This window comes from Trachypithecus francoisi, unplaced genomic scaffold (genome assembly GCF_009764315.1).
Source record: "Trachypithecus francoisi isolate TF-2019V2 unplaced genomic scaffold, Tfra_2.0 Lachesis_group10, whole genome shotgun sequence".
NCBI lineage: Eukaryota > Metazoa > Chordata > Mammalia > Primates > Cercopithecidae > Trachypithecus > Trachypithecus francoisi.
The window spans coordinates 24,991,660-25,011,318 of NW_022681455.1; the positions used below are offsets into that span (position 1 = coordinate 24,991,660).

At 40.8% G+C, this 19,659-nt stretch overlaps 1 protein-coding gene across 7 annotated transcripts in view; it reads right to left on the reverse strand.

Moving 5' to 3' along the window:
* Nucleotides 1–19,659, reverse strand: part of KIAA0319 (KIAA0319 ortholog) — a 101,285-nt gene that overhangs the window by 75,229 nt on the left and 6,397 nt on the right. For 2 of the 7 annotated variants that reach the window (XM_033216385.1, XM_033216383.1), the window contains one exon: nt 17,256–17,379. The exons of the other annotated variants lie outside the window; for them this stretch is intronic. The gene's annotated coding sequence lies outside the window, so the exon portion shown is untranslated. The remainder of the gene's footprint in view (nt 1–17,255; nt 17,380–19,659) is intronic. 7 annotated transcript variants of the gene reach the window in all.

A 19,659-nucleotide genomic window follows, 5' to 3' on the forward strand; every position in this document is an offset into this window, starting at 1 on the left:
TACAAAACAGCAGTTCCATGCCTATTCTCCCCAGTCCCAAGACCTACTCTGAAGATATAACCACCTTCAACACTTTCAGTTCTTCTTTCTGTTACTTTGCCTCCATCTTTTAAAGGATAATTTGTATCACTATTTCTTGAGCTTTCCATTTCAAACATTCTCTTTTGCATCTTACTATGAAAGATGAAGACTTAGTCACCTCCTACCATGCTGCACACAGACACATACACACATCATCCCTTCTCTACTTCTCTCTCACGGTTCTGTTATCGTTTAATTCCATCTATTCCCTCTTAAGAAAAAATATTATCAGAAATATGAGTTTCTCTGGTAAGTAAGATGAACATCCATCTTTTAAGCAAGGCAGTGCTTTCTAGAACTGAAAGACCAAAAAGACAATTGTCAATGTGAATTTTTCCACTCTTCTACAGAAGACATTATTTGTAGGTATTAAAGACTCTGTTATATGTTGTTTTAATACTCCTTGGAAAGATTGCTTAAATACAAGGCTTTACAAAAATTACTGGTATGAAAATTGAGGATATTTTAAAAACCCAATTAATAACGTAAAACATCCGGTATGATCCTCTTGAGGTATCCTTAAAAATTCATATATTCAAATACCATTCAAGTCTAATTTAACTTGATGTTCTTAAGATGAGTAATTAAGTTTCTTACTGCAGTATGATTTTTAATAAGGTTATTATATATTTTTTTAAGACGGAGTCTCGCTCTGTCGCCAGGTTGGAGTGCAGTGGCGCAATCTCAGCTCACTGAAACCTCCGCCTCCCGGGTTCAGGCTATTCTCCCGCCTCAGCCTCCCAAGTAGCTGGGACTATGCACGCCACCACGCCCAGCTAATTTTTGTATTTTTAGTAGTGACAGGATTTCACCATGTTGGCCAGGATGGTCTCCATCTCCTGACCTCGTGATCTGCCCGCTTCGGCCTCCCAAAATGCTGGGATTACAGGCGTGGGCCACCGTGCTCGGCCTGGTAATTTTTGACAGCATATTTTCTAAAAACCCATACAAATGCAGTATAGACTTTAAAAAATAACTTTTATTTTCTACAGGGTTTACGTTATTATAACTATGTGAATATTCTCACTAATGAACCACATATATATATTTCTCTTAAAAACTTTCGTTGGCCGGGCATGGGGGCTCACGCCTGTAATCCCAGCACTTTGGGAGGCCGAGGCCAGCGCATCACGAGGTCAGGAGATCCAGACCATCCTGGCTAACACAGTGAAACCCCGTCTGTACTAAAGAGACAAAAAATTAGCCGGGTGAGGTGGCGGGCACCTGTAGTCCCAGCTACTGGGGAGGCTGAGGCAAGAGAATGGAGTGAACCTGGGAGGCGGAGCTTGCAGTGAGCCGAGATAGCGCCACTGCACTCCAGCCTAGGCTACCTCGGGAGTTAATAAATTTCTCATTTGGTTGCTTTCTTAGTTTTCTATATATCTATCACTATTCTTTTCCAAATATAACAATAAAACTATAAAATGTTTTTCACTAAGTCAAACTCATCACTCATATAAAGAAATAATGATGTTTAATTAAATTAATAAAATGCTGAATTCAAAGAGGACTTTAAAAATTGGGGAATGTTAAAGGGATGTCAAGTAAAGATATTTAAGCAAATTTAAAAACTTTATTATCAATATTTCATTTAAAAGTTGATATTTAATATCATAAAAGTAGGAAGGATATAATCTCATAATAAGGAACAACCATTTACATTTAATAAATGTAGTCGTGATAACTTTAAAAAGTCCTAGTAATAATACAATGGAACTCAAATGTGAAATATTAGGATATGATTAAATATTATTGAATATCCCTACAATGATTTACAATGAATGCATTTAAATAATCTAGTAGCAGAGCACTTAATGGTATGATACAATGTCTATGATACAGTATTACATGAAAAATTGAGCTTATAAACAGAAAACACAGTATTATCCAGGAATGGGAAAAGTCTGGATTTCTATATCTAGTAAAACAGCAATGTCGCAAAATCTTGATATTGCTGGGGAAAAAATAATAAATATGCTTTTAAATACCTAGCCGTACTCACAAGAGAATAAAGGATATCCCTAAAGGCCCAAAACAAAGAGGGAGCTAGAAAGCAGAGTGGAAAGCTTATGGCGAAGCTGCAGCTGCCAGACACAGTGCTGATTTGTACAACAGAGAGATGTGAGTTTCATGGATGCACAGAGGACAGAAGTCAGAGCCTTGGGCTCACTCAAGGTGGGGAGTAGGAGCAAAAGTGCCTCATAAAGCCAGGAACCCTAAAGAAGTAGAACCTTGGTGGGGTGTGGTGGCTCATGCCTTTAATCCCAGCACTTTGGGAGGCTGAGGCATGTGGATCACCTGAGGTCAGGAGTTCGAGACCACCCTGGCCAACACGCTGAAACCCCGTCTCTACTAAAAATACAAAAATTAGCCAGATGTGGCAGCACATGCCTATAATCCCAGCTACTTGGGTGGCTAAGGCAGGAGAATCACTTGAACCCGGGAGGCGGAGGTTGCAGTGAGCCAAGATCATACCATTGCACTCCAGCCTTGGTGACAGAGTAAGACTCTGTCTCAAAGAAAAATAAAAATGCCGGGCGCGGTGGCTCAAGCCTGTAATCCCAGCACTTTGGGAGGCCGAGACGGGAGGATCACGAGGTCAGGAGATCGAGACCATCCTGGCTAACATGGTGAAACCCCGTCTCTACTAAAAATACAAAAAAACTAGCCGGGCGAGGTGGCGGGCGCCTGTAGTCCCAGCTACTCGGGAGGCTGAGGCAGGAGAATGGCGTGAACCCGGGAGGCGGAGCTTGCAGTGAGCCGAGATTGCGCCACTGCACTCCAGTCTGGGCAACAGAGCGAGACTCCGCCTCAAAAAAAAATAAATAAATAAAAATAAAAAAATAAAAAAATAAAAATAAAAATAATACAAATAAATAAAAGAAGTAGAACCACGTTCGTGAAGGGTAGACCAGAAAAAAAAAAATTGGGTCACTGGGCTCTGTATGAAGATAAACTTCTCCTTCAAGAATTGGCAACTATAGGTTTGCTTCACGTAAGTTTGGGCTTGGCTTTTCATTACTAGTTTGGTTTAATAAACCCCAGGGGAAGAAATTAACTTAAAGTTGTCCTGAGTTGTCAGTGCAACAGGTACTTAGCAGAGATGATTATAAATTTCTTCTGGAAGAACTTTTCTCAACCCCAGAGAGAACCTAGACAAACCAGAACTTACAATTCAAAATTACAGGCCAAGTGGAATGGCTCATAGATATAATCCCCACACTTTGGGAGGCCAAGGGAAGAGAACTGCTTGAGCTCAGGAGTTTGAGGCCAGCCTAGGCAACATAGTGAGATGTCATCTCTACTAAAACTTAAAAAAAAAAAAAAATTAGCCAGGCATCGTGGTGTGCACCTATAGTCCCTGCTACTCAGGAGGCTGAGGTGGGAGAGTTGCCTGAGTTGAGGCTACAGTGAGCCATGATCACACCACTGCACTCCAGCCTGGGCAACAGAGCAAGACCCTGTCTCAAAAGAACAAAACAACCCCAAACAACAACAACAAAAACACACAGAAAGTACAAAACACAGAAAAGAAAAGCAAGAGCATTAGGTCCCAAAGATTTCAGATAATGGAATTCTGGCATATAAATATAAAACAAGATGTTTAAAATGTTAAAAAAAAAAAAAAAAAAAAAGAAGTAGTAGCAAGGTATAAGACTTAAAAAAAAAAAAAAGATCCTGGCAGATTTTGAAAAATAACCAAGCACAACTTCTAAAAACAAAAAGATTTTTGCTATTAAAAGCTCAATGGATGGGCTAAATAGCAGATTAGACACTGCTGAAGAGAGAATTTGTGAACTTAGAAGGTCACATTTGAGCAAAGACTTAGAAGAGATGAGGGAGTGAATCATGTGGACAGCTGAGAGGAAAGAGTTCCCAGGCAGAGGGAAAAAGACACGCAAAGGCTTGAGGCGGGGAACGTGCCCGTGTACTGCAGGAACAGCAAGAAGGTCAGCAACGCTAGAAAAGGGAAAGTACTAGAAGGTCAGAGAGGGCGACAGTGGAAGGCCGTATTATAGGTTAGTATGAAGGATCTTTGGCTTTCACCATGAGACTGGTAATGTTTCAGGATTAGCTCCCTCGAGCTTCTGTGTTGAAAAGAGAGTGTAGCAGTCAAAGGCAGAAATGGAGACAACTTAGCAGCTTCTGCAATAATCTAGGTGAGAGGACAGTGTCTTGCACCAAGATGGTAGCACTGAAGTCCCTGAGGAGTCAGAGCCTTGATTTATTTTAAGGTAGAACATATAGGATTTGCTGATGGATAAGATGTAAGGTGTGACACAAAAACAAGAGTCCTAGATGACTCCTAGCAACTGGAAGAATAGGGTTGCCATTCTCCAAGTGCAAGAGACATCTAAGTGGAGCTGCTGAATAGGCCACAGGATAAACAGGTCCAGAATTCATGGGAGAGAGGGCAGGAGACATAAACTGGGAGGCATCACTGTGTAGCTGGTATTCAAAGCCACAAGACTGGTTACCACCACCAAGAGAGGGAGTGACAATGGAAAAGGAATGTTCATACTTGAGGGACGAACTTGAGTAGAAAGAGTGAAAATGCACGAGGGGGGAAATGGCCTATTTTCAAAATATTCCGTGAATATGTCTCACCTAGTCACATGCATCTGCAGAGAGGCCTTAATGTGCAAGGGGGAGAAACTTAAAATAAAATAGTGCCTTCTGATCTTGAGAGTGCCATATTTTGCTACAGCAGGGGTGCAAATCACACTATAGCAATTCCCTGGCTGCTTCAGCCAGAGCAAACCAAATATAGCTCCAGCCTGACTAAAAAGTGCCGACCATCTGAAATGACAATCACATGGATCCCATTCGCTGTTCATTCTAACACTGCTAGATTAATTGGCCTAAAATCCTGTTTTGTGTTTCCTTGGTCATAATATACCACTGAAAATAAGTTAGCAATTTATTTTCAATATATTTTGCCAATATTGGTCGGGAGTAGTGGAGTCGAGCTTCCTGAACTTGATATCCAGACATGAAAAAAGTATGCAAAACTGCTTCACAAATAAAAAAAAAAAAAGAAAATCATTTTTGTCACCTGGACTGTAGCACTCCAGAGCTTGGTTTTAATCTTGGCTAAGAAGATCCCAAACACGAGGCCCCTTCAATTTTTATTTAAAAAAAAAAAAAAAAAAAGGAAACGCTAACAATTCATAGTTGTGTTTTTGTTTTTTGAGACAGAGTCTCACTCTGTTACCCAGGCTGAAGTACAGTGGCGCGATCTCAGCTCACTGCAACCTCCACCTCCTGGATTCATGCGATTCTCCTGCCTCAGTCAACCAAGTAGCTGGGATTACAGGCATATACCACCACGCCTGGCTAATTTTTGTATTTTTAGTAGAGACAGGGTTTTACCATGTTGGCCAGGCTGGTCTCAAACGCCTGACCTCAGGTGATTTGCCTGCCCCGGCCTCCCAAAATGCTGGGATGACAGGTATGAGCCACTGCTCCGGGCCCCATACTTGTGTTTTTGCTTTTTTTCTATCTTCAATCTTTCCCTAAAGACAACTGTATTAGTCTGCTCAAGCTTCTATTAAAAAAAAAAAAAAAGTACTATAGAGTGGGTGGCTTAAATACCCGAATTTATTTCCTCAAAGCTCTGGAGGCTGGAAGTCCCAGATCAAGGTCTGACAAGGTCAGTTTCTGGTGAGGGGAGCCACAGAGGGGGAGACTCTGGCATTTCTTCTAAGAAGTACGCTAATTCTATTGGATCAAGGGCCCACCCTTATGACTTCATTTAAATTTAATTAGCTCCAATAAAGGCTTTACCTCCAAATATAGTCACAGGGGTTAGAGCTTCAACATATGAATTTTGGGGGACACAAACATTCATTCTATAATAGCACCTATCCATATGCCTAGGAATGCAGTTGACTTCCTACTGCCAATTCAAAATGAGAAACAAACTATGTGGTATCAGCCATGGTGGGCACAGAAGAAAACTAAGAAGCATATAGTTACACCTACTTCCCTTTTAGGGAGTCCCTGTCACATCCTCCTCATCCTCCCATCATCTCCCTTCCATTATGTTTCCACGAACCCAAGCTTCCAAATGAAGGTATTGGCTGATATTACTTATTTAAGCCTTAAGATCTTATTCTTTCTTAGGACGTTAGCATTTTCATATGGAGATTCCTGAAGACAAAAAGGTATTTCAGGTACCTTTAACAGATGATGGTGTGGGAGATATTTGGGAGATAAGTGACTATCTCATGATTCTCTACTCATAGTTCCTTAACACACTTTATTGTTGAAGCTTGAGAGAAGCGGGGTGTTGTAGCAACAGACCAAGCTCCCAACTGTTCATTAAAGAGAGAATTGAGCTCTCTAAAGACGCAGATCATGGAGACAAGAATCACTATTATTCCAGGGTACATCCAGAGACACAGCCCACACAAAAAATATATTCGTATTAATCTATCTGGGAGGAAATTGGCATCATTAAGAAAATCTTGGAAAGCTCAGAATCAAAAAGAAAACCTTCTAGTTCAATATGGCAGACAGATGTACATCCAGCTCTCCTTTTTCCTGTGTATGGTCTCACTGGGGGAGAAAATGGTGAAAGAAGGCAAACAGGACATAAGATGATGAAAGAAAATAAACCATAACAACACTAGCAAATAAGAATGGACATCGTTAATAGACCAATCACTTCAAAGAATTCCTGGAAGATAGAAAGCAGATGGCATGGCACTGACTGGAAAGGAAGAGAGGAAACTCATTTCCTAGAAAAAGGAAGAACGGCACTTTTGGTGACAGCACTGGAGGAACTCCAAGCCCTGAGCCAATGGATACAAAGAAACAGAACCGTCCAAGGCACAATCATTGGGGTGATCACCAAACGAAAAACAGATCTGAAGCTAAAGTCAGAGAACTGCTCTCTCAAGAGACAGAGATCTACCTCCATGGGGCCCTGGTGGCAGCACTGGGCCTCGGAGAAAAGGAGAATCAAGAGTCTGCAGACGCACAGCTCTGCCCTGGAATGAAATCTACTTTATTCTGAGAGTCAACAGAGTCTGCGAATGCACAATTCTGCCCTGGAATGAAATCTACTTTATTCCGAAGCACCACACCTCTAGGGCAAAGCTCTCCTTCCAGTGGCTGCCTGGGGAGTGCTCACCCATACACACCAGAGGGAAACCTGACCAGACACCACCCACCCATGCACTCAGATGCCACAGCAAGCCTCACATGAATCAATGAGTAGACAGCTACATGAGAAAGCAGCCAAGTATCCTGATCAGTAGAGCCCCTCACAGATCAAAAGGAATAGGCAACCAAGGACTGCCAGACATTTGAGATATTAAAAATAAAAACAAACAAACAGAACATGACAGAGAAAAGCTATGATAAACAAATAGAAGATGAAAGGAACAAAGAATAACTTTAAACCACAATTAATATCAATAACTAAAATAGTAATTAGTATCTTTGGAAAAATTTGAAAGGATATTGCCTCCATAAAACAAAAATAGGCTGCTACAAAAGAGGGGAAAAAAATCAGAGAATAAGAAAAAGTATTGGAAATTCAAAATAGGATTGTTAAAATTAAAACCTCAATGAACAAGTGGAATAACTGTTGATAATGCTAGCAGCTATTATATATTAAGTACCTCCTACATGTTAGGCCCAGGCTCTGTTCTTCACATTTTAAACATACTAACGGCCGGGCGCGGTGGCTCAAGCCTGTAATCCCAGCACTTTGGGAGGCCGAGACGGGTGGATCACGAGGTCAGCAGATCGAGACCATCCTGGCTAACATGGTGAAACCCCGTCTCTACTAAAAAATACAAAAAACTAGCCGGGCGAGATGGCGGGCGCCTGTAGTCCCAGCTACTTGGGAGGCTGAGGCAGGAGAATGGCGTGAACCCGGGAGGCGGAGCTTGCAGTGAGCTGAGATCCGGCCACTGCACTCCAGCCTGGGCGGCAGAGCGAGACTCCGCCTCAAAAAAAAAAAAAAAAAAAAAAAAAAAAAAAACATACTAACATACCTAATCATCAAACTAACCCAGTGAGGCAGGTACTATTATTTTCCCCATTTCACAGGTGAGGAAACAGAGTTACAGAGATTAATGGCTGGGCGTGGTGGTTCACGCCTGTAATTTTAGCACTTTGGGAGGCCGAGGCGAGAGGATCACTTGAGGTCAGGAGTTCGAGACCAGCTTGGCCAACAAAACCCTGTCTCTACTAAAAATATAAAAATTAGCCAGGCATGGTGGCAGGTGCCTATAAACCCAGCTACTTGGGAGGCTGAGGCAGAAATATTGCTTGAACCCGGGAGGTGGAGGTTGCAGTGAACCAAGATTGTGCCACTGCACTCCAGCCTGGGCAACAGAGTAAGGATCTGTCTCAAAAAAAAAAAAGAAAAAGAAAAAAAGAAAAGAAAAAATGAGAGATTAAGTCACTTGCTCAGACAGCTAAAAATTAGCTGAGTCAGAATTCAAAGTCAAGCTATCTGGCTTCAGAACACCTGTTCCACATGGCTGAAGGCAAGTTACAGATCTGAAAGGCAGAGGTGAGGACATTCCCCTAGTGTGCACATGAACACAAACACACACATACACGCACACACACAAAGACAAAGGAAAAAAAAAATAATGGGGCAATGTTGGAAGGCATAGGGGAGAGTCCGAATTTTCACCATCTAGCTAAGAGGCATTCTAGGAAGAAAGAACAGAGACAATAGAGGGCAAGAAGTGAAGAAATAAAAGAATAAATTTCCTTGAAATGAAGAAAACTAGTCTTCAAATTAAAAGGGCCTACATAGTACAAGTAGGATATATGGCCTAGATATCTTGATAAAAGTTAAGAACTCCAAAAGTTCTTAAGGACACATCCTAAAATCTTCCAAAGAGAAAAAAAAAATAGGTTACCTTCAAAAGAACCAGAACCACAGAGCAATATCATATTTCTCATAGGCAATAGTGGAACCATGAGGTCAATGGAGGAATTCAGAATTCTAAGCGGGATGAAGAGGGTTGGTGAATGGGTACAAAATACAGTTAGAAGGGATAAGTTCCGGTGTTTGATAACAAAGTAGGGTGACTACAGTTAACAATAATTTATTGTGTATTTCAAAATAGCTAAAAGATCTAGAATGTTCCCAACATAAATAAATATTTGAGGTGATGGATATCCCAGTTATCCAAACTGATGATTACACATTGTATGCTTGTATGAAAACATCACATGTACCCCATAAATATGTACAATGATTATATATCCATAAACATTAAAAATTAAAAACTTTAATATATAAAATATAATACATCTTTAAATTCTAAAGAAAAATAATTTTGATTTTTTTTTTTTTTTTTAAACAAGGTCCACCTCAGCCTCCTGAGTAACCGGGACAACAGGTGTATGCCATCACACCTAGCTAATTTTTGTTTTTTTTTGTAGAGACAGGGTTTCATCATGTTGCCCAGGCTGGTCTAGAACTTCTGGACCCAAATGACCTTCTACCTCGGACTCCCAAAGTTTGGGATTACAGTTGTGAGCCGCCATGCCAGGCCTTGAATTTTTTTATTGCACAAACTATCAAACATGAAAACAAAATCAACATATTTTTGAACATTTAAAACTCAGAATATTCTCACCTGCATAGAAATAAAAAAATTTGGCCGGGCGCGGTGGCTCAAGCCTGTAATCCCAGCACTTTGGGAGGCCGAGACGGGCGGATCACGAGGTCAGGAGATGGAGACCATCCTGGCTAACACCGTGAAACCCCGTGTCTACTAAAAAAATACAAAAAAAAATTAGCCGGGCGAGGTGGTGGGCGCCTGTAGTCCCAGCTACCCGGGAGGCTGAGGCAGGAGAATGGCATGAACCTGGGAGGCGGAGCTTGCAGTGAGCTGAGATCCGGCCACTGCACTCCAGCCTGGGTGACAGAGCGAGACTCTGTCTCAAAAAAAAAAAAAAAAAAAAAAAGAAATAAAAAAATTTTTGGAGGAGGTATTCCAGCAAAATGAAAAGTGAATCCAAGAAAGAAATATAAAATACATGATATATAAGAAACAATAGCAGCTAAGTGTAATGCAGAAGAAGGAAAACATTGAGGAAAAAATAGAAAATTATCTATTAGAAGATAATTGAAAGAACCTTGTGCTAGGACCTTGACACTCAGAATTTATCTGCACAACTTCATATAGCCCCTACCCTCATCCCCTCTAGGGCAGGGGATGGAAAGGTGAAAATTACATTTCTCAATGTCCCTGTAACTAAGGATCTAAATGTTATTTAGGTTCTGCCAATGAAATGCATTCAAGTGAGATCTGGAAGTTGGACATGAAGCCCTGACTCCCATATTTCCTTCTACATGCAATGTAAAGTGGGCTGAACAATGGAACCTGGAGCGGGGTGCCACATGATCCTGTCCTATTCAAAATTTCTGCCCAGCCTTAAGAGTTGCACCATGTGGTTAGGCTCTTCAGCCTGTAATCCCACCTACTCAGGAGGCTGAGGAAGGAGGATTGCTTGAGTCCATGAGTTCAAGGCTGCAGTGAACTTTAATTGCACCACTGCATGCCAGCCTGGGCAACAGAATGAGTTCCTCTCTCTAAAAAACATAAATAACAAATAAAAGAATTGTACAATACAGTATCCCATAATAACTTGTTTTATTTTTCATTTCTATAAAATTGTCTACCAAATAGAATAAGAATAAAAATGGTTTAGGAAAATTGCTTTTCAGATAAATGACAAAATTAGAATTCCAACTTCATACCATATACAGTATAAATTTACATGAATTAAAGGCCTAAATGTGAAATGCAAAGCTTTAAAACTATTAAAAGTAAATGCAGTAGAAATATCTTTCTAACCACTGATTAGGGATAGATTTATTAACAACACCCAAAAAGCAAACATTACAAAGAATATATTTAAATACATATATATATATGTATTCATTCTCAAATATTTATTGATACAACTATGATAAACAGGGTCTATGGAAATCCATAGCTAACATCCTATATAATAGTGAAAGCGTGAAAGCTTTGCCCCTAAGATCAAGAAGAAGACAAGGATTTTGCTCTCACTACTTCTATCCAACATTGTACTGGAGGTTCTAGCCAGGACAATTAGGAGAGAAAGCAAATAAAAGGATCCAGATTGGAAAGGAATGTGTAAAACTACGTCTATTCACAGATAACATGATCTTGTATATAGAAAAACCTGAGGAGTCCACAAAAATACGACTAGAGTTCAGCAAAGATAATATAAAAACAACATACTAAAGTCAATTGTATTTCTACACACTAGGAATGAATGAGCTGAAAATAAAATTAAGAATTCTGTATACTAACATACTAACAGCATCACAAAGAATAAATACTTAGGAATAAATTTAACAAAATAAGTATAAGTCTTGTACAGTGGAGACTGTAAAACATTATTGAAAGAAGGAAAGACAACCTAAATTAATGGAAATAACCCAGATGTCCATCAGCTTAAAATGGATAAATATAACATGGTATTATATATCTATCTGGTGGAATATTATTTGGCAATAAAAAAGGAATGGTATATCTACTACATCATGGATAAACCTTGACACCATTATGCTAAGTGAAAGAAACCAGAAACAAGGACCACATTTTGTGCCATTCCATTTACATGAAACGTCCAGAATACACAAATCCATAGAGATAGAATGTAAATCAGTGGCTGCCAGTGGTGGGAAGGAATGGCATGTGACAGACTGTTTAAAGGTCTGAGGATTTTTTAGAAGTAGTGAAAATGGGGCTGGGCTTGGTGGCTCGTGCCCATCATCCAAGCACTTTGGGAGGCCAAGATGACAGAATCACTTGACAGCAGGAGTTAAAAACCAGCCTGGTCAACACAGCAAAACCCTGTCTCTACTAAAAATACAAAAATCAGCTGGGCGTGGTGGCACACACCTGTAATCCCAGCTACTCAGGAGGCTGAGGCATGAGAATCACTTGAACCTGGGAGGTGGAGGTTGCAGTGAACAGAGATTGTGCTACTGCACTCCAGCCTGGGCAAGAAAGCAAGACTCACTCTCAAAAAAAAGTCCGGGCGTTGTGGCTCATGCCTGTAATCCCAGCACTTTGGGAGGCTGAGGCAGGCAAATCACGAGGTCAGGAGATCGAGACCATCCTGGCTAACATGGTGAAACCCTGTTTCTACTAAAAATACAAAAAAATTAGCTGGGCGTGGTGGTGGGCGCCTGTAGTCACAGCTACTCAGGAGGCTAAGGCAGGAGAATGGCGTGAACCCGGGAAGCAGAGCTTGCACTGAGCTGAGATCGTGCCACTGCACTCCAGCCTGGGCGACAGAGTGAGACTCCGTCTCAAAAAAAAAAAAAGTGGTGAAACTGTTTTGAAATTGATGGTTGGATTACTGTGAATCTACTAAAAGCTACTGAATTTTATACTTTAAATGAGTAAATTTTCTGATATGGGAAATATATCTCAATGAAGCTAATATTTTAAAAAGGAAATGTATTGAACACCTACATTTGCAGGGCACTATTCTAGTTTCTGAGGATAAGCAGTGAATAAAGAGGCTCCCTATGAGAGTTTCCATTACAGTGGAAGATCCACATAAATTGTCCCAAGATACCCAAGGAATTTTGAGGTTTTACTGTGCAATTAGTTTTGGTAAACTGTGCAGAATAATGATGAAAAAGAGAATTTCCAGAAGCTAGGAGGCTTTTGGAACAAAAGTTCTAATTTGCAGAAACGTAATAAGGTTATTTATGGAAATGGCAAATTGAGACCTAGGTGCCAAACTCCAGGAACATCCTGGAGTGAGTTATTGAACAGATAATTCATGAGCACTTCACAAAGGCAGTAGCGACCAATTCATAAGTGTGGTCTTACAAAAAGCAGGCCAGCAGAACTCAATTGTTTTTCTTTCTACTTTTCTATATTTTCCAAATTTTCCATAATGATAACATGTAATATATCTTAGTAACAAAAGAGGACTTCACATACTTTTTAGATGGCTATTGTTCCCATGTTGTTAGATCAACAGAATGCTGTAAGAATGACAGGCTGGCAGGGTCTCCCAAGACATCCTTACGTGTACAGTGGAGAAATGTGCTGGGGATGTTACAATTAGAAATCACTGTTGACAGGTGGTAATGTGCTACCTGGTGACCTCCTGGTCAAAATTTCTGCTGAGGACTTAGTACTCAGTCGTAGCCACGGAAAGAATGAATTGGGAGGGAAGGTGGTTAGGTCTTAGTGAGCATTTTCCCTCCCTTCCTTCTTTCCATCTTTTTTTCCTCCCTCACTCTCTCCTTTTCCCCTTCCCTCTCTCCCTTCCTTCCTTCTTTTCTTCTGAAAGACATGATCATGGTCTGATAAACAGAGGTCAGAATTAGGGAACAAATGATATAGTGAGGAATTCATAGCAAGGGCCTACCTAGGTCATGAGCGGTGGACCTAGCAGAATGAAGAAATGAACAGGATATGTAGCCTGAAAACTGGAATTTACCTCAAGCACCAAAGTAACCTTCCCTATTCCATCAATGGTAAAGGCCAGGACTTCCAGCAATCTACCTGCTGGTTTCAGTTCAGGGACTAACATTGTGGTCTTAAAAGTACAGATAATTATCGAATGAACTGTTAATACACAGAAGACAATCTAGAAGAGGAATATTTGTATGCATCATTTATATTCACTATTCAAAAATTATTAAATTACACAAATAACAGCATGTATGTTCACCAGAATACGAAAAATATGTCCTGAATGCAGGAGCCTCCTTCCAAATACTGCTTATTCTAGAGCAATATGAACTGAGTAATTGTGCTAATGAAAAGTTAGACATTATTCATCATTGCTTCCAGGTTTTATATTATTTCAAGCACATGTAGTGCGGGAAAGCATGTCCTAATGATTAGAGAACACAGGCAATAAAAACATCCTATAATGGCATTTAGCTTCCTAAATCACCATATTTTAAAAAATTGAAACTTCCTAAATAAGTAACTTTGTGGACTGTTACTTTTATAGACCTTGTTTTAGAATAAGTACTGGTTAGAAATGTCAGGTATTATAATTTTCCCACCTTTTAAAAAATTTTTTTGCTTTCAGTTCAATAATTTTTCTAAGTAACCTTATGTTTTCCTCTTTTCTAGCCCATAAGTTCTCTTTAAAGTGTTTTTATTTTAATATGTCACATTTGATTCTATAAGAATTCATGAGACACACTTGTAAGTTTTAAAGTGCAACTGCCCTGTGGGTTTTTAAAAGATCTAACCAGGTCTAGAACACCTGTCCATTTCCATTCCCTCATCAGGTTCTCACTGCATGCTTTTTTCTTTTTCTTTTTTTTTTTTATACAACCCTTGCATTTACCATCTGAACTAGTTTCCTAGGGCTACTGTAACAAAGCGCAACAAACTAAGCATCCAAAAACAACAGAAATGTATTGTAGTCTCCCACGGTTCTGGAAGCTGGAAGTTGATCAACACATCAGCTGAGCCATGTTCCTCTGAGAGTCTGATCGGAATCCTTCTTTGTCCCTTCCTAGCTTCTGATGGTGGCCGTCAATCCTTGGCGTTCCTATGTTTGCAGCTGCATCACTCCAATTTGTCCCTCTATTGTCACATGGACCTCTCCTTGTGTGCCTCTGGGTCAAAATTTTCCTTTTATAAGGGCACCAGTCGCAGTGGGTAAAGGGCCCTCTCATAACCTCTTCTTGATACCATCTGCAAAAACCTTATTTTTACGTAAGGTCACATTCACAGGTATTGGGTTAGGATGGAACGCATCTTTTTGGGGGACACCACGCAACCCATAACACCATTGTTTATACTTTTCAAAAGAAAAGCTTCCTGAAATTTGCCTGTCCTGTCCCATTAGTGACTGCATGAAGTACCTAGAGCAGAGAGCATTTTCTAAGTTTAAGGTGAAAAACGCCATCTACCTTATAGTGAGACAAAATAACAACTCAAGCCTTTAGACATTGGGGGTTTTCTTTCATCTCTGCTCAAAGGAGGTCAGCCAATGATGGAATCAATGACAGTCAGGTGCAGTGGCTCACGTCTGTAATCCCAACACTTTGGGAGGCCAAGGTGGGCGGATCATGAGGTCAGGAGATCGAGACCATCCTGGCTAACACGGTGAAACCCTGTCTCTACTAAAAATACAAAAAATTAGTTGGGCGTGGTGGCGGGCGCCTGTAGTTCCAGCTACTCGGGAGGCTGAGGCAGGAGAATGGCGTAAACCCCGGGAGGCGGAGCTTGCAGTGAGCTGAGATCCGGCCACTGCACTCCAGCCTGGGCGGCAGAGCAAGACTCCGTCTCAAAAAAAAAAAAAAAAAAAGATAGGGAGGTTGTCCAAATAAGGTTGTAACCAGTCATATGAGCTGTAAACCAAAAGGTATCTAATACAGGTCTCAATCAATTTAAAAGTTTATTTTGCCAAGGTTAAGGACATGCCTGGAAGAAAAAAGCACGAAATCATAGAAATAGTCTGTGGTCTGTGCCTTTCTCCGAAGATGATTTTGAGAGCTTCAGTATTTAAAGGTGAAAAGCTGGCTAGCAGAGAAAGAGTGAGGATATGGTAATCCACATGTTCCAGGGGAAAAGAAACATGTAGGGGAACAGTCAATTATGTATGTCTCTCAAGCTCCGCGAACAAAAGGAAAGGCAGTTTCTTTTCTTTCTTTCTTTCTTTTTTTTTTTTGAAATGGAGTTTCGCTATTGTTGCCCAGGCTAGAGTGCAAGGGTGTGATCTCGGCTCACTGCAACCTCCACCTCCTGGGTTCAAGCAATTCTCCAGTCTCAGCCTTCTCAGTAGCTGGGATTACAGGTGTGCGCCACCATACCCGACTAATTTTTGTATTTTTAGTAAAGATGGGTAAAACCCATCTCTACTAAACATTGGCCAGGCTGGTCTTGAGCTCCTGACCTCAGGTGATCCGCCCGCCTTGGCCTCCCAAAGTGCTGGGATTACAGACATGAGCCACCGCACCCAGCCAGGAAAGGCAGTTTCTTGCAGGACTCAGTTTTTGGCTTAATTTTTTTTTCTTTCAGCATAGTGAATTTCTGTCCTGAGTTTTTGTTTTCCTTTCACGGAACACTTTAAAAGCACAGTGTTTTCTTCATCTGATAACAGAAGGAGAAGTCAAAGAGAAAATATCCAATATGAGAGAAATCTTCCATTCCTGGCTTTTGAAGATGGAGGGGGCCATGTGGAAAGAACCCAAAAGCAGCTTACAGGAGCTGACAGTAACCCCCAGCGGATATTCAGCAACAAATGGGGACATCAGTCCTACAACCCCAAGGAACTGGATTCTGCCAACAACCAAAATGAGTTTGGACACAGATTCCTCCCCAGAGCCTCCAGGGAAGACTGCATTCAACTGACAACTTGATTTGACTCTAGTGAGACCCAAATAAATGCTAATAAATGGGTTTTTTAAGCAACTAAGTTTATGGAAAGTTGTTCCACAGCAATAGCAAACTAAGGCAACAGGCACATGGGTAGGCATCTTCTGACATTATGAAATATTATGAAAGACTCACAAACACCACTGCAGCCTAGAACGACTAATGAATCATGTAAATAAGGGCTAAAAGAAACCAGAGGCATGTCAATGAGAGACTGAAAGAAAGATTGCCAAGATATGCCTCTTTATGGGGACTTTGCTTTAACAACCTGTAGAGTATTAATTTACAGCTTCCATTTCCAGGATAAATGGAACATATATACATGCAACCACAAAACATTTTGAATACATACCTAAGCCCCAAAGAAAGGGAATCTCTAGGTGTCAGAGATCCAAGAAAAGCCAAAACAGGTATCAAAAGATGACACTGTGGGTTTCCCAAAGGATTTTAGGATCTGAACATAGGCCCTAGCAGCAAGCACTGGGCTTTCAATGGCCATTTTGGAACAGGATATACAAGGGGTCTTCAAAAAGTTAATGGAAAATGCAAATTATGAAAAAACTATGAACAGATTTCAATTTTTTTGCACCAAAATAAACTTATACTGGCTTGTTATAACTTGTCTGAACAGGATCTAGTTTGAGGCACTAAGAAGAATAAGGCATCAGTTTTAAAACAGCCCTTATTAGAGCAACATGAATTCTGTGAAAATTGAAGAAAGAACAAACATCAAATTTATGATGAAGCTTGAGTAGAAGAATAGTAAAATCACTGAAACTTTACCAAAAACTTTATGAGGACAATGACCCAAAGGAATCAGCAGTTTACAAATGAATAACTCGTTTTAAAAATGGTTGAGATGATGTTGAAGAAGAGGCCCACAGCAACACAGATCATCCACATCAATCTGCAAGGGAAAAGTTCATCGTGTTTATGCTCCTATTTATTGTCCTTTTTAAAAATTTTTTTCCTTTTTTGCCCTCAGAGATTATTGTTCTGATCATGCCTTAGTCGAAGAGAACAGATAATAAACAGCAGAAACAATAGCTGACACCATAGACATTTCGACTGGTTCTAACAGAGGAGACCATCCCTCATACCATCTTATGCCCAATTTCTGCCTCCAAAGAAAGAAGTAAAAACTAAAAGGCAGAAATGAAATCCACAGGCAGACAGCCCAGCACCGCACCCTGGGCCTGGTAGTTAAAGAATGACCCCTGACCTAATTGGTTCTGTTATCTATAGATTACAGACATTGTATACCGGTGCATGCAGCCCCCAGTCACATACCCCCTGCTTGCTCAATCATGACCCTCTCACACGCACCCCCTTAGAGTTGTGAGCCCTTAAAAGGGACAGGAATTGCCCACTCAGGGAGCTCGGCTCTTGAGACAGAAGTCTTGCCAATGCCCCCGGACGAATAAACCCTTTCCTTCTTTAACTCGGTATCTGAGGAGTTTTGCCTGAGGCTTGTCCTGCTACAGTTCAGCTTACACAATTCTGACAGAAAAATTAAAGTTGAGCAAACTATCTACTCCATGAGTACCAAAACCAGGGTGTCCAGAGAAGCTGCCCGCATAAGGTCAGGGGATCGAGACCATCCCGGCTAACATGGTGAAAACCCATCTCTACCAAAAATACAAAAAATTAGCTAGGCGTGGTGGCGCACGCCTATAGTCCCAGCTACTCAGGAGGCTGAGGCAGGAGAATGGCATGAATCCAGGAGGTGGAGCTTGCAGTGAGCCAAGATCACGCCACTGCACTCCAGCTTGGGCGACAGAGCGAGACTCAGTCTCAAAAAAAAAACCCAAAGAATTAGAAAGAGGCAAGACGTGAAGGGATCGGTTGTAAGATGAATACATACTAGGGATCTAACGTAGAGCATAGTAATTATAGTTAACAATCCTGTATTGTATACCTGAAATTTGTTAAGAGAGTAGATCTTAAATATTCTTATCAAACACAAATAAAGAAACAGACAATAAATAAAAAATAAATAAGTGAGGTGATGGATAGGTTCATTACATGGCTTGTGGTAGTCATTTCACAAAGTACACAAATATCAAAACATCACATTCTTCCTGGTAAATACAGTCAATTTTTATTTATCAATTATACCTCCATAAAGCTAGAGGGAAAAAAAGATGTAAAGAGATAATGGCAAACAATTTTCTAGAATTGATGAAAGAAAAAAAAGTCCTTATATCCAGAGAGTACAAGAAGTTCTGAGTCAGATTATATTCACTGAAATCAAACTGTAGAACACCAAAGACAAAGAGTAGATCCTATAAGGAGCCAGAGACAAAAGACAGATGATCTTAAAAGGAACAATAATCAGACTGACAGCAATATTTTCATTGGTAGGAACAGATGCTAGGAAATAATGGAAACAAAATCCAGAAAGTACAGAGGAACAAAAACTGTCAACCTAGAACTTTATACTCACTGTTAGCACTCAAAAGTAATAATAAAATAAAGGTTCTTTTAAGATAAAGACTGAGTCTACTATCCACATATTCTCACTAAAAGGGTTACTATATGACATTTGGGGCTGGATGAAACTTTTTTAAAAAGAGTTATTATAAGAAAAGCTGACTGGATGTGGTGGCTCATGCCTGTAATCCTAACACTTTGGGAGGCCAAGCCAGGCAGATCATGAAGTCAGGAGCTTGAAACCAGCCTGGCCAACATAGTGAAACCCCGTTTCTACCAAAAATACAAAAATTAGCCAGGTGTGGTGGCACATGCCTGTAGTCCCAGCTACTCGGGAGGCTGAGACAGGAGAATCGGAGAATCGCTTGAACCCGGGAGGTGGAGTTGCAGTGAGCCGAGACCACGCCATTGCACTCCAGACTGGGTGACAGAGTGAGACTCCATCTTAAAAAAAAAAAGAAAGAAAGAAAAGGCCGGGCGCGGTGGCTCAAGCCTGTAATCCCAGCACTTTGGGAGGCCGAGACGGGCGGATCATGAGGTCACGAGATCGAGACCATCCTGGCTAACACGGTGAAACCCCGTCTCTACTAAAAAATACAAAAAAACTAGCCGGGCGAGGTGGCAGGCGCCTGTAGTCCCAGCTACGTGGGAGGCTGAGGCAGGAGAATGGCGTAAACCCGGGAGGCGGAGCTTGCAGTGAGCTGAGATCCGGCCACTGCACTCCAGTCTGGGCGACAGAGCGAGACTCCGCCTC